The sequence below is a fragment of the Budorcas taxicolor genome, chromosome 2, assembly GCF_023091745.1.
Source record: "Budorcas taxicolor isolate Tak-1 chromosome 2, Takin1.1, whole genome shotgun sequence".
In the NCBI taxonomy this organism is placed as follows: Eukaryota; Metazoa; Chordata; class Mammalia; order Artiodactyla; family Bovidae; genus Budorcas; species Budorcas taxicolor.
In genome coordinates, this window is record NC_068911.1 from 180,119,948 (window position 1) to 180,136,245 (window position 16,298).

General features: G+C 44.9%; 1 protein-coding gene across 1 annotated transcript in view; it reads left to right on the forward strand.

The window, feature by feature from the left end:
* The first annotated feature begins 558 nt into the window (after nucleotides 1-558).
* Nucleotides 559-16,298, forward strand: part of FBXO42 (F-box protein 42) — a 122,543-nt gene continuing 106,803 nt past the window's right edge. Inside the window, exon 1 of the mRNA XM_052656420.1 lies at nucleotides 559-612. The gene's annotated coding sequence lies outside the window, so the exon portion shown is untranslated. The remainder of the gene's footprint in view (nucleotides 613-16,298) is intronic.

Sequence of the window (16,298 nt, forward strand, 5' to 3'; positions counted from 1 at the left end):
GTCCGTGGGACCGCAAAGAGTCGGACACGGCTGAGCGACTCCACTTAGCCAGACCGTGAGGGCTCACAGAGACAGCACTGCGCATGCGCAGGCCGGGAAGCCGCGTTTCCAGGATGCGCACGCAGCCAAGACTTCGGGCTAGGGAACCGCAGCGCAGGCGGTTGCGCTCGGATCCCTTGGCCACGTGAAGCAAGAAGTCCTTCAGCAAGAAAACTCCGGCTTCCGTCTGCCGTGGCACCTCGTTAACCATATATGGACTGCTTTGAAAACTAGCCAATCGGCTTGTGCCAAGTTTGAATTTTCCCTAACTCCTTCAATTTTGCCCCAAACCGCGGCGCGGGGAGGCAGGTTTCAGGCCAGTTTCCTGTCTCCTTGCTGGTCGACCTCGCAGCAAAGCTCTTTCTTTTCTCGAAAGACGACCGTGGGGTCGTCTGGCTGAGGCCCTGTCGCCCCGGGCCGGGTGTAGGTCCTCGGCACAGACCCTGGGTGGACACCCAGACGCGATTTGTCTGGGGACTGCTGTCGGGTTCCTGCTTCCAGCCGCAGAGGCGCTCCAGGCTCCTCCGCGCTCCTTTCATTTTGGGGGAAAGAAACAGCTCCTGGATCTTTTGGGTGAGTAACCTCGCGAAAACGCGCTTGTGTATAAGCTGTCCGTTGGCCGCATCACGGTTACGGGGTAGAGTCCCACTCTAAGGGAAACTGTATAAAAGGTTACAGCGCCTGCGGAGGGCGGAGATTCAGTTCCTCGCCTTGGAACTAAGATCCCAGGAGCCGGCCGAAAAGATGAAAACGCTTACAGCCGCTGAGGTACTCAAAAGTTCGGATTAGAGTCCCAGGCCCTTAACTTTCTTTGTCAGTGTCTGATTGTTTCATTTGTTAGAAATTGGCTAGTAGGGTTAAATTGGATGGTCACAGAAAAACTTTATTGAATCTGTATTCTGCCATTTTGCTGTGGTCATCCTGAAGGAAAAAACCCTTCTAAAATGGGGAATGGTAACAGCGTACCTGACAACACTCCCTTGAAAAGTGTTCTTCAACGTTGGTCGAGGGTTAGCTCTAAGCCGATGAAAAAGAAGCAAATGCTTTACTTGTGTAACACTGTCTGGCCCACATATCAGCTGGAGTCAGGGGAAAAGTGGCCCCAGAATGGGTCTTTGAATTATACTACTATTTTACAATTAGACTTGTTTTGTAAGAGACAGAAAAAATGGGAAGAAATCCAGTATGTACAATCATTTATGACTTTATATCAGAGGAGAAACTGGTATAAGGAAATTAATGAGAACACGATCACGATGGGTCAGAGGGAAGACTGTCAGGAAAGGTCTCTTTTACCGGAGTCAAGGTCAGATGGTGATCTGGTCCCTTCATCGCCACCTGTTGCAGTAGCCCGATGGCCTGCCGCTGCCTCGGCGCCTCCTCCAGTAGCCTGTCCCTCAGCGCCTCGTCGCCCAGCGCCTCGTCCCCCAGCGCCTCCTCCAGTAGCCTGTCCCCCAGCGCCTCGTCCCCCAGCGCCGCCTCCAGTAGCCCGACGGTCTGCCCCTGCCTCAGCGCCTTGTCCCTCAGCACCTGCTTCAGTAGCCCCTCCCTCGGTACCCCCTCCCTCGCCAGCTCTTGTGTTAGCCCTCTCGTCCACACCTCTAGTGGCTCCCTCGACTTGTGAAGCGGGCCTTCCTGCAGGCAGTGCCAAGGGGCCTACCAGTCTTCCTCAGGCTGCTGGCCCGGCTCTGTGCTCACTGTTAGCAGATGGGCACGAAGGCACGGTCTCCCTTCTCTGTCCCCATCAGGGTACTCAGTTTGGCCCAGGGAACACTCTACCTCAGGCAAAGCGATTTCTGTTCAGGCAGGTCCCAGCTGGCTTAGATGACCAAGGCCAATCCAGAGCACATGGAGTGATCCATTATGGTTTATCAGGAATAGATTTATTTAATTATAAAGCTAAAATGCCATCTTATCAGGATGATCCCAGGAAGATGGAGCGTCTCTTTAAAGGCATTTTTGCTGTTTATCATCCTAACTGGGCTGCAATACAGGTCCTCTTGAGTAGTCTCCTCAGTCCAGAGGAGCGCAGCATGGTATTAGAGAAGGCCCGTGAGGAGGCTGAAAGGCTCCGTGAGATACACCCAGAGAGTCCAATCAGAACTTCAGCAGAGCAGGCTCTTCCTGGAGCTGAACCAGGATGGGATCCCAGTGATCCAGGAGATCAAGCAAGGCTGGATCATTATAAAGATTGTTTAATGATTGGACTGCAAAAGGGGGCCAACAACTTCAAGAGGGTCCAGAATGTACGGCAAGGGCAGGAGGAGGGCCCATACCCCTTTCTTGAAAGGCTTCATGAGGCTTTCCGAAAATATACTGATATTGATCCAGAACACCCAAATAACATGGGACTGGTCAATTTAACCTTTATCAGTCAGAGTGCCCCAGATATAAGAAGAAGACTACAGCAGCTAGAAGAGGGACCATGGTTGCCGACGGCTCAGTTGCTTGCGATTGCTCTTGAAGTGTTCAGAGACCGACTCACGGTTCGAGAAAAGCAGGAGCAATGCATCTTGAGGAAGGCTGCTCTGCTCAGCCGTAACCAGTCAAGGCCCAGCAGGACATCTGCAAGAAAGAACAGACGGCCACTGGTAAGACCCCGGGGACCTCCAAAACCCAACCGAAAAGGTCATCCATTTGTTGGGCCACAACAATGTGCCTTTTGTAAACAGGAAGGACATTGGAAACGGGAGTGTCCCAAAAACAGATGGGGCCCCCTCTTCCCCAAGACAACATCCATCAGTGGTGTATCTGGGGAAGTTGCTCAGAAACCTTTTCTACAGAGGCTCCAATGTCACATAGAGAAAACATCTATAAAGTACAGCTTTATGTATGAGCCTGAATGTCATAGTCCCTCATTAGGACAAGAGGTACTAAAAAATTTAAATGACCAAGTGGGTTTCTCAGCAGAAAAAGTAGACGCCAGAGTACTCCCAGGTCAAGATTTCACCCTCCAAGCTGCACCATTACAATTGGGAAACAAGACTCCATCAGATGTCCCTGAAGAAATTTTACAAAAGATAAGAGCAGATGTTTGGGCTGATGGGACACCAGGAAGAGCCAAGACAGCTGACCCAGTAGTAGTAAAACTCCGTCCAGGTGCCCAGGTTCCAAAGTTAAAGCAGCCTCCTTTGAAAAGGGATGTAAAGGAAGGCATAAAGCCTCTGATAAACACCTTTCTTAAATACCAATTAATTCAACCATGTCAATCCCCATATAATACTCCTATCTTGCCAGTACTAAAACCTGGGACTGGAGAGTATCTTTTTGTGCAGAATTTGCGAGCTATCAACCAAATTGTAGAGGATATACCTTCAGTGATGCCAAATCCTTATACTTTGTTTACAGATTTATCTGGAGACTTTTGCTGGTTTACAGTTCTGAACTTAAAAGATGCCTTTTATTGCATACCCCTCAGTCCTGAATCCCAGAAACTGTTTGCATTCGAGTGGGATGACCCAGAGACGAACGTAAAGCAGCAGTATTGCTGGACGGTCCTTCCACTAGGGTTTAAAAATGCCACCACCATCTTTGTGGAGGCCTTTTTGAAGGACTTGAAGGATCTCCAGTTAAATGAAGGAATCTTACTCCAGTATGTGGGTAATATACTAATTGCTAGTAAAACTAAGGAAGCTTCAGACCAAAATACAGTCCTCACTTTAAACTTTTTGGCAGACCGGGGATATAAAGTCTCCAAAGAAAAGGCACAAATTTCTCAACCAACTGTAAAGTATCTAGGAGTCGAGTTGTCAAAAGGACAGAGAAATCTGTTGCCAGATCGAAGGGAGGCAATAGCTGGGGTGAACGTGCCCACCACCAGAAAGCAACTGAAAAGATTCTTGGGAAAGGCTGGGTTTTGTCGTATTTGGATTCCTAACTTTGGACTCACGGTCAAACCTCTCTACGAGGCTCTCAAAAGAAGTGTCAGTGAGCCATTGAACTGGACTGCTGAATGCCTTGAGTCATTCCATACCATCAAGCAGAAAATTTCAACAGCCCCAGCCCTTGGTCTCCCGGACAGTAGAAAGCCATTTGACCTTTTTGTGCATGAAAGACAGGGTGTGAGTCTTGGAGTGCTAACTCAAAATTTAGATACTGCCAGAAGGCCAGTAGCTTACTTTTCCAAACAATTGGATATTGTAAGTCAAGGATGGCCGGTTTGCTTCCGGGCTGTGGCTGCGACCTGTGACCTTTTACAGGAAGCTGAAAAGTTCACCAAGGGCGGTCCTACCAGTGTGCACACCCCGCACCGTGTGCAGCCTTTACTTGAACGAAAGGGCGGATGTGTGCTTACTGCAAAGAGGCTAGGAAAATACCGAGCCATCCTGTGTAACAGCCCGAATGTGACATTAAAGGAGGTGTCTGCTTTAAACCCAGCCACTCTGCTCCCTGGGGCAACAGAAGGACCTGCTCACGACTGTATGCAAGTAATTGAAGAACAGTGTCCTCGACCTGACCTGACCGATCAGTTTTCAGAAATGGATCTAGAGAGAGATGATGAATGGGGATTTTATGTTGACTTTTGAGACTTGGATGATGATGAGTAACAAACGAAGAGGCTGGATATATAATGAACAGGAACTAGTGCTTGGACTGCAGCCTTTAAAGGGAAGAATTACACTCAACTACATCAAGGAACCCCTTATAGGAAGGACACGACCTATCATTGTCTACAAAAGTTTATTGTTAGTCCATAAATGCAAAGGACCATTCAAAAGATAATACAAAACCGCCTGATTTGCACCAGAAACCACCCTAAAACTGGGCCACCTCCAACAGAACCAGGAGGTGATTGGCAAATAGACTTTACTGTTGCGCCAAGAGCCATGGGACATTATAGGTATTTGCTGGTATTTGTGGACACCCTCACAGAATGGGTTGAAGATTTTCCACACCAGAGAGAGAGCTTCCTAGGTAAAAAGGCCTTACTGAAAGAAACTAGCCCTCGTTTTGGGTTGCCTCTTTCAATTCAAAGTGACAGCAGAGGAGATTTCATAGCTGGGGTAACTCAAGGGGTCTCCGGGGCCCTTGGGCTACAATAGAAGTTACATGCTTGATGGAGCCCTCAAAGTATGTCAGGAAGCCAACTTCACTTGAGATGAGGTCTTAACAGTTGCCCTTTTGAGGAGGGTAAGAATGGCCCCTAGAAGCAAAGGCCACTTGAGTGCCTATGGACTGTTACATGGGAGACCCTGCCTTAAGGCTGAGTATTATTGCAGTCTTGAAAGTGATCACATTGTAAAATGATTAGATAGTATAAAATGTGTAAAATTCCTTGGTGCTATCTTATTCTGTAGTTGATTAATGTTTCCCACAGACATTTCCTTTGCAACGCAGAAGCCCAGGGAATTGGGTCCTCCTGAAACTTGGAAACAGTGCTTCGCTGAAGATCAGCTGCGGCCCAGGTGGATAGACCCTGTGAAGTTCTTCTGTTTACACATTCTGCAGTAGAGCTAAAAAGAGTGAAACCCTGGGTATACCACTCCTGAGTAAAAACAGTACCCATTTCTAACCAGCAGCTCCCTGTCCCCTTTACAGTTCTCAAACAGGGCACACTCTTTATGGACAGGAGAAAGTAAGCATACCAGCCGCCTTAATACTGGTGGGGCCTGGAAACCCCTTACTGATTTCTTGACCCCTGATTACACTTGTGAACCCTTAACTGACCTTAAGTTACTTTTCATCTAGAAACAGGACAGCTAAGACTCCACCTGGCTGGGAAGAGATGAGGACATCTTCAAATTAGACAGCTTCTGTCCAGAAGTCTGGTCCAGGCATATATAAATAAATATTCAATCACTAAAAATGTTTGAAATAACATGGTTTCAGTTAAGTTCAGTTGCTCAGTCGTATCTGACTTTGCGACTCCATGAACCGCAGCACGCCAGGCCTCCCTGTCCATCACCAACTCCCGGAGTTTACCCAAACCCATATCCATTGAGTTGGTGATGCCATCCAACCATCTCATCCTCTGTTGTCCCCTTCTCCTGCTTTCAATCTTTCCCAGCATCAGGGTCTTTTCAAATGAGTCAGCTCTTCACATCAGGTGGACAAAGGATTGGAGTTTCAGCTTCAGCATCAGTCCTTCTAGTGAACACTCAGGACTGCTCTCCTTTAGGATGGACTGGTTGGATCTCCTTGCAGTCCAGGGGACTCTGAAGAGTCTTCTCCAACACCACAGTTCAAAAGCATCAATTCTTGGGCACTCAGCTTTCTTTATGGTCCAACTCTCACATCCATACATGACCACTGGAAAAACCATAACCTTTACTAGACACACCTTTGTTGGCAAAGTAACGTCTCTGCTTTTTAATATGTTGTCTAGGTTGGTCATAACTTTTCTTCCAAGGAGTAAGCATCTTTTAATTTCTTGGCTGCAATCACCATCTGCAGTGATTTTGGAGCCCCAGAAATAGTCTGCCATTGTTTCCACTGTCTCCCCATCTATTTCCCATGAAGTGATGGGACCAGATGCCATGATCTTCGTTTTCTGAATGTTGAGCTTTAAGCCAACTTTTTCACTCTATTTCACTTTCATCAAGAGGCTTTTTAGTTCCTCTTCACTTTCTGCCATAAGGGTGGTGTCATCTGCATATCTGAGGTTATTGATATTTTTCCTGGCAATCTTGATTCCAGCTTGTGCTTCCTCCAGCCCAGCGTTTTTCATGATGTACTCTGCATAGAAGTTAAATAAGCAAGGTGACAATATACAGCCTTGACGTGCTCCTTTTCCTATTTGGAACCAGTCTGTTGTTCCATGTCCAGTTCTAACTGTTGCTTCCTGACCTGCATACAGGGGAGCAGGTTTCTCAAGAAACCAGGTCAGGTGGTCTGGTATTCCCATCTCTTTCAGAATTTTCCACAGTTTACTGTGATCCACACAGTCAAAGGCTTTGGCATAGTCAATAAAGCAGAAATAGATGTTTTTCTGGAGCTCTCTTGCCTTTTCAATGATCCAGCAGATATTGGCGATTTGATCTCTGGTTCCTCTGCCTTTTCTAAAACCAGCTTGAACATCTGGAAGTTCATAGGTCACGTATTGCTGAAGCCTGGCTTGGAGAATTTTGAGCATTACTTTACTAGCATGTGAGATGAGTGCAATTGTGCAGTAGTTTGAGCATTCTTTGGCATTGCCTTTCTTTGGGATTGGAATGAAAACTGACCTTTTCCAGTCCTGTGGTCACTGCTGAGTTTTCCAAATTTGCTGACATATTCAGTGCAGCACTTTGACAGCATCATCTTTCAGGATTTGAAATAGCTCCACTGGAATTCCATCACCTCCACTAGCTTTGTTCCTAGTGATGCTTCCTAAGGCCCACTTGACTTCACATTCCAGGATGTCTGGCTCTTGGTGAGTGCGAGTGATCACACCATCATGATTATCTGGGTCGTGAAGATCTTTTTTGTCTAGTTCTGTGTATTCTTGCCACCTCTTCTTAATATTTTCTGCTTCTGTTAGGTCCATACCATTTCTGTTTTTTATTGTGCCCATCTTTGCATGAAATGTTCCCTTGTAATTTTCTTGAAGAGATCTCTAGTCTTTCCCATTCTGTTGTTTTCCTCTATTTCTTTGCACTGATCGCTGAGGAAGGCTTTCTTATCTCTCCTTGCTGTTTGGAACTCTGCATTCAAATGGGTATATCTTTCTTTTTCTCCTTTGGTTTTCACTTCTCTTCTTTTCACAGCTATTTGTAAGGCCTCCTCAGATAGCCATTTTGCTTTCTTGCATTTCTGTTTCTTGGTTTCATGGACTCCTAAAGAATAAGGTATGTTTTTGGAGGACTGTTAAAATTAGGAGTCATAGTTCTGTGTATCATAGGGTTAATCTTTTTACTCACCAATTTTTTTACTTATTATCTATCTCGTATATTTAAAAAGACCTCCCCCACTCTCATGATGATTGCCTGAGACTTTAGAATTCAAAGCAGGACTTGTGAATGTTTACAATCAAGTGCAAAAACAATTTCATTCCTGTTATAATAATCTGCTATAATAATGTTATAATAATGCTGCTACTCAGCAAGAAGCAGCTATGTAAGAAAACTAGGGTCTTTTTGAGTGAATAAACTTCAAAAAAATGTAAATGAGATATGAGCTTTTAGATAAACTCTATTAAGAATAATTATGCTTTAGGAATGTCTGTCTGAAATAGTCTGTCCAAATTGGGGTAACTTGAATTGGGTTGTGCTAAACTAAGTGATGGAAGTTCACTGACTAGCTAGCTCATTTCCAAATAGAGTAAGATTTTGAAACATTTATTACTGAACATTAGTTTCCTCTTACAAAGAAGCTAAAGAAATTTGGGACTGTTAATGACTAAAAATAAGCTGGCGCAAAAACTTGAATTTGGCTTTTCTCTCTGTTAAAAGGACACACTTTCTTCAGATGTTGAACTGCATTTGACAATAGATTTAAGTTTATTTGCCTTTTACATGGTCTGTTCTGTATTCGCCTCTGAAATCCCATGTTGTTACTTTGACTGAGTGAATAGCTATTGTTTCACAGTGACCTGTAGTCCCATCTGACTGAGTGCTCGAAACCTTTCTGATATTTGTTGACAAAACTTCCTAAATCATTCTAGGAAGCACTTTTGGCTTCTAGCTAACTTTGGGAAGCTTCAGAGGGCCCCTGAAACATCCCAAAGGGAGATATTACATTAATTGGGTTCAACTTCCGTGTTGAATTACATGGGAAGTATTGTCAGGTGAACAGTAAGTCTCGGGTCTATTGTATGGTGAATGTTACTAATACAGATATCCTAGAAACAATTCATATGTAAATTCTGATATATTCAGGTAAAATGTTGCCATAACTCTAATTACTATCTTAAAGTGTTGTCACAGCACTAACTGAGTTTCTTGTGAAAATGCTTCCTCTTCAAGAAGATTTATAGAAAGGACTTTTGGATAAATACAAGTTTCTGAACTGGGTAAGAAATTAAAGGATTCTAGCGGGAAACCTGATGACTGTACAAAGGTTAACAAAAGGCCTGAATGAATTGGCAAATATGCTTGTCACTTTTATGGTTTCTGAAAAATTACTTGTTTGAATCTGTTTTCCAGATCTTAGGAAACCTTCGCTTCAAACTAATTATGACTTAACAGAAATTTGGTAAAATGATATTTAATAAACAAATTGAAACATTTACCTTTTTTCTCTATCTGAGCCCTTCAGAAATTGGAAACTCGTAGGGTTCCAGTAACTTTATCAGATAGATTAGGAAGGTTATCTCACTAATAGGTACAGAAATCTCAGTTTTGGAGACCTTGAGAAAGGGAGGAATTCACTTAGATCTGTTAGGCAAAATGTGTGATAAGCCTTTGGGATGACTTTTCTACCCCTGAAAGGTTTTATTTTAAAGTTAAGTTTGAGACTCCATAAAAGTTTCAGCAAAGCAAAAAAAAAACACAAAAGTTTATGATCAATTATGGTTATATAAATAATCAGGTCAAGTTTATTGAGAATAGACCTACTTTGTAAACAAGTCTTAATTTGGTTATATTTGGTAAAAATGAGGGTGATTTTAGGGAGAAAAGGATGTTTCAATGAGTGTTAAATCCCAGTCTGTATCTACTAAGACTCATTTCCTGAATAGATCTCTGCTGTTAGGATATATTAATGTAAAATTTAATTGAATTATTAAAGGATACTCTCAGTTTGTTTCTGAAGCTTAGCTCAATAATCTGTCTTTGGATAAAGATCAGATGCCTTGCGACCTGCAACCAAGACTGGAAAAAGACATAATTTAAGGAACTGTCTCCAACCTGGCTGGAAGGACCTTTTATCAGCTACTCTTAACTGGCTCATGCACAGTGAAATTGAAGGAAAACTGACTCTTGGACTAACTCCCACTTCCAAAGGCCCCTCCACTGGACTGGTCTATAAAGAGGACTGGCTGACCTCAAACTCACCTTAAAACGATGCTCAGACAGAGGAAACTGCACGAGGATGAGAAGACGATGACGTCAGAAGTAGACAGCTTGCCCAAGATGCCCGACCTGATTCTAGGGTCATTTACAACGCTTTCTTGATTCCTTGGACCTTTGCACATCAATCGAACGTTTTCTATCATAGACACGATTCTATGCTAATTTAAAGCTCAATCCAGTTGTTGGGTTGTGGCCTAGTACTTCTGGGTTACCTTGGTGGATTTCTCCTCTCCAGGGCTCTGATTGGATAGACCCTAGAAAGTTTATTTTAAAAGAGAGTTCAGTCCTGTTCTCTCTATTCATGATATTACTAGGTGGGATCCTCTCACTTGGTCAGTTAATAATACCTGCTCTGACCCTGGCTCATAGATTTAAGTGTTTTCTTAGGGTCATTTAAACTCAGTAACAAGCTAAGTCTCAATCAAAAAAAATGTGACCTCTTGACTACTAAAAGGAAAATTCCCACAATTATGGGATGGGTCTATATATGCTTAACACCAGGCTATGGTTAAGTTTAAAAGCTCTTTATGTTGGGAACAATTAAATCATACTAAGAATGATCAACCTAGTATTATTATAAAACTAGGCTGAGTACTTTGTGAACTATGCCTATTATTACCGTTACAGAGAATGATTGATATGAAACTCAATGGATTTGCGGTAGTAACTTATAGCCTTGGCACCTACCAGGATGGATAGGAAGGTGTAGCCTGGGATTACCATGAACTCAAGGTCATACACATAATAAATTAGAGGTAAAAGATTTACAACATACCGTAGAAATTGAGACAGGATATGAGGAGACAAATGCCTGGCTGGAATGGATGAATATTCTGTGCGCCCTTGAAATAAGAGCAACTGTTATGCTTGCGCAACAGGTAGGCCGGAGTCTCAGTGGTGCCATTGCCGCTCGGATGGACCTCAGATGCTATGGGCATAGAACGCATGATACTCCTCTTTCAGGACAGTATGGCCCGGGGTAGTAAATCCTGCAGGACCTTGTCACTAACGTTCGTGACTGTGAAGGGTCCGAGGCATAACCCCCAAAGACTGTCAAACCCCCGTTCCGTAATGCAAACTATACCTCGTGCCTCTCTAGGTGGGGGGAACAGTTAGCATTCTTGGGGAATGTGTCTGGGTGCAGTCAAGGCCGGTCCTTTGAGGGGATGAACAACCATTCTGCATGAACTATGGCCTGGGAAGACATTTGGTGTTGTGGAGGACCATTGCTTGAGACTCTACCGGCCAGTTGGAGTGGAATTTGCACTCTCGTTCAATTGGCTATCCTTTCCACCCTGGCATTTCGACACTCGGATCCATCTCTTAAGCAGACTAACCATAGAGCCAGAAGGAACACCCTTGCCCCAGGTGGGTCATCTGATCCCTGTGTATTTATTCTGCTGGGGTCCATAGAGGTATTCCTAATGACTCCGAGGCTAGAAACCAAATAGCAGCGAGGTTTGAGTCAGTATCATTCTGGTGGTCCACCACTAACAAAAATGTTGATTGGATAAACTATATTTGCTACAACCAACAGAGGTTTGTTAACTATACCAGAGATGCTCTAATGGGAATAGCAAAACAGATGCTACCAGCAAAGTGGCATGGGGAAAACTGACTGGCCTTCGACATGCTTCTGGGCTTCCTGTGTGGCTCAGCTGGTAAAGAATCTGTCTGCAGTGCAGGAGACCTGGGATTGATCCTTGGGTTGGGAAGATGCCCTGGAGAAGGGAAAGGCTACCCACTCTGGTATACTGGCGTGGAGAATTCCACGGACTGTATAGTCCATGGGGTCGCAAAGAGTCGGACACGGCTGAATGAGTTTCACTTTCACTTTCAGACATGATTCTGGCAGAAAAGGGAGGAGTATGTGTTATGGTATGGTGTTAATGTCGTACTTTCACACCCAACAACACGGCCCCTGATGGCACAATAACAAGGGCCTTGCAAGGTCTGACCACCTTGGGTAATGAGTCGGCCGAAAACTCAGGGATAGATGACCCATTGTCCAGTTTGATGGGACAGTGGTTTGGGAGATGGAGAGGCATCAGGATGTCTATCTTGACTACCCTTATTATCACACTTGAAATTCCCCGCTAGGGTGTTGCCTCATGCCTTGTGTCAGGAGCCTAATCCAAAGATGAATAGAAACAGCTCTCACCAAGCAGTCCGCTGCAGCCTGTCAGAGCAACCTTCTATTCCTGGAGGAGTCTGAACGTGAAAGTCATTCCATGCTGAGTTCGAAGAAAAGAATCATCGACCATCGTAAAAAGGGGGTGGGACTTGTAAGAAACACATGGTCTTTTCTACCAAAGAAGAGAGACTGAAGAAATGGATTCATATTGATTTTTTTTAGAATAGCTAAATAGGAAGGCATCTCTATCTGTGTGTTTATGTATGTATCTGGCTTGTGAATAAGAGTCCTGGGAGGGTGACTCGTCGGTCTTCTGTTTTCTTGCCTTCTGGTTTCTCTTCCTCCTAAGAACAACTTGGCAGGCCGATTTTGTGGGCTCTACCCTGGACACGGGCAAAGAACTAAAGGGCTGGAGAAAATATTTAATATAAACCCTCCACTCAGAAGCTTACAAGTATGACGCATGACCCCCAGCGACCAATAAAATCTTAGGCGCCGTTCGGGGAAGATTGTGACCCTGTGGTCCTCAGCCTGTGAGGGACCAGGGGAGGGAACCTGCGTTTTAGGGATGAAAACCGGGAGCGCTTCCCACTCGCTGCGCCCGCTCCCGCAACTTTGTCTGCGGAAGTAGAGACCGCCTTGCGGGCCGCTTCCGTCTGCGTTATTCCTGTGACTCTGAGAGCATTTCCTACAGCTAGAGCGGACGTTGCTCTGTTTCCCTTAAGACTGAGGAATGTACCAAGAAAAGGGGGGAAATGGCACATAAAGCACTGACCTGTTTACCCTGGTTTGCGTCCTTCAATAGGCTGTTGATTAACCAAGCCTTGAGTTATTTTACAGACAGCGCTGCACATGTGGAAGACGGGAACCCATGTCTCCAGGATGACGCCGGGACCTAGAACCTTCAGTTTACAGAACTCATGAAACAGACTGTTGCCACTGCATCCTTTTACCAGCAAGTTCTTCAACAAAATCCAGCTTCCGGTGGTCCAAGTAGCTTGCTTCCAATTGGCTTTCTGACCTTCAAGACTAGCCAATAAGACTGTGCCAAGTTTGAAATTCCCCTAACCCCTTACATTTCACTCTGAACACTGGATGGGGAGACAGATCTGAGCCCTGCCTCCTGTTGACTGACCTCACAATAAAAGTCATTCTTTTTTTAAAAGCTGGTGCCATAGTGTTGGCTTCTGTGTGTTGAAGACAGTGAGCCCTTGCTTGGTAACAAAAGGATGAAAAATATCCACTGATGCATACAAATTTTAGTATTTCTGTCTGATACAGTGAAAATGATTACAGTATTTCCTCCTCATAAAGCAGTATTCCAAGCATCTATTAACACTATATCCTCCACTGTGAGGTGAAAACATTAGTTGTTTTATCAACATGAGTTGATAGAATTGCACCTGAGCTAGATGGCCAGAATATTGATGTTCTCCTGAGTCTTTAATGACGGACATATACATTAACAACACCTTAGAAACTCACTTTATGTGTCTTCCTAAAGTGTTCTCTGTTTGTTTTGTTTTTGGACACTTGCAACTTTAACGTGCTGTGTGATCTTTGGAAGGTACTTAGGGTTTCTGTGCCTCAATTTCCCCCAGTTAAGAAAGGATAATAATAACAACTCCTTCAAAGGTAAACTAAGGATTAAATGTTACTGTGCTGAAAACCTTAGGAAAATGCTTAAACTACAGTACGAGTTTTAAGGATTGGCTGGTATCAGTATGGTGGTGTCTGGCCAGCCTTAAGTCAGTGGTGCTCACTTGTGTCCAACTCTTTGTGATCCACGGACTGTAGCCCACGAGGCTCTCTGTCCATGGGATTCTCCAGGCAAGAATACTGGAGTGGCGTGCCATTTCCTTCTCCAGGGGATCTTCCTGACCCAGGGATTGAACCCGGGTCTCCTGCGTTGCAGGCAGACTCTTTACCCATTGAGCTGCTGGGGAAGCCCCTGCCTGCCTTAAGAAGATTTATAATTCTCACTTCTCTAATCCTTTTTTTTTTTTGCCAAAACATGAAAGTAGAAGAGGCAGACAACTTGTGTTTTATTCTCTCTGACGTGTTCCGGTAGGCCTCTCAGTGTTGAAAACATATCATTTGGTAGTGTTGCTTTTGGCTGCTACGATCAAGTTATCTTAGAATGCCTTCTCAGAGTAGGTTTCTTCTCATATTTTTAGCATGCCATTTAATCTTTCTAAAGTGAGTTTCCTGTTGAGAAATGTTGCATTTGTATGCCTAATGATTATTATAAATTACAGTCACGAGTTAACTGTTGCTAGTCTTTATTTAGAAGTTACAGTAACATGCTTACTAGCTTTCTGGGTTCATGACTTCCTGTGTCTGGAATTTCAGTCATCTCTTGGTCTGTCCTCAGTCCATTGTTTTTACCAAGATGCCTCTGGTGTAAGTCACCTGCAGTTGGTGACCCCAAAAGTTCATCTCCAACCCTGAACTGACCTAATGTTTCCAATTCATATAGCTAGGTTTCTTACTGGCACTTCACATATACATTCCACTAGCAGTTCAAACGACTTCCCTGGTGGCTCAGACAGTAAAGTGTCTGCCTACAATGCAGGAGACCTGGGTTCGATCCCTGGGTTGGATCGATCCTCTGGAGAAGGAAATGGCAACCGACTCCAGTACCCTTGCCTGGAAAATCCCATGGACGGAGGAGTATGGTAGACTACAGTCCATGGGGCCGCAAAGAGTTGGGCACGACTGAGCGACTTCACTTCCACTTTTCAGCAGTTCAAATACTCTGCTCTAAAATACTACTAATACCGTTAAAGTCTTGACCAACTTGAAAGATCAAAGATTTTGTTTTGTTCACTCTCTGGAACTATACTTTAAATACATCCTCCTGTGAACTCAATTCTTAAAAAAAAGATTAATTCACTTATGGCTGCGGTGGGTCTTCATTGCTGCATGGGCTTTCAGTTCAGTTCAGTCGCTCAGTCATGTCCGACTCTGCGACCCCATGAATCGCAGCACGCCAGGCCTCCCTGTCCATCACCAACTCCCGGAGTTCATTCAAACTCAGGTGCATCGAGTCGGTGATGCCATCCAGCCATCTCGTCCTCTGTCGTCCCCTTCTCCTGCCCCGAATCCCTCCCGGCATCAGGCCTTAGGGCCACTAGATTGTTCGATGTGTGGACTTCCCCTTGCAGGGGCTCTTGTTGCGGAGTGTAGGCTATAGGTGTGTGGGCTCAGTAGTTTCAGCTCATGGGCTCTACAGCACAGATTTCAGTCAAGTTGTGGTGCACAGGCTTAGCTGCCCTGCAGCGTGTGGAATCTTTGCTGGCCAGGGATTGACCCATGTACCCTGCACTGGCGGGTGGATTCTTAACCACTTAGCCACCAGGGCAGCCCTGAGCTCATTCTTTTAAGTAAATTGTTCTAACCGCCTCGGCAGCAACATGGTTGATGAGACCATCAGTCAGGCATCACCTAAGCCTCACTTTTTGAGATGTGATTAGTTTTTCCTGCTGCTAAGTCACTTCAGTCGTGTCCAACTCTGCGGCCCCACAGACGGCAGCCCACCAGGCTCCCCCGTCCCTGGGATTCTCCAGGCAAGAACGCTGGAGTGGGTTGCCATTTCCTTCTCCAGTGTGTGAAAGTGAAAAGCGAAAGTGAAGTTGCTCAGTCGTATCCGACTCTTCGTGACCCCATGGACTGCAGCCCACCAGGCTCCTCCATCCACGGGATTTTCCAGGCAAGAGTACTGGAGTGGGGTGCCATTGCCTTCTCGATAGTTTTTCCTAGTTGCAGTCAGTTAAGGCTTTGTAAGTTACTTCATATTACCAGCAGAGGGCGATAGTTTCTTACACTTGTGTTACGTTTGGCAAGGAGCTTTAACAAAGGAGTTTGATGAGCATTCCTGACTGAATCTTCCAGGAGACCAGAAAGATAGATATCTTGGAGATCATTTGAGGATGCCGCAAAGGAAACAGCTTTTGTTCCACCAAATAGGTAATCAAGAGCCCAGCCCTAATTAATCATGTAGGCCTGTGATCTTGGGCAAGTCCCTTCCTCATCTCTAAAATGAAGGGACGGAATCAAGCGAAGTCTAAAATTGAGGACGTGGGGGACTTCCTTGGTGGTCCATTGGTTAAAACTCCGTGCTTCCGATGCAGGGGGTATTGGTTCAGTCCTTGGTGGGGGAACCAAGATCCCACATGCTCTGTGGCATGGCCAAA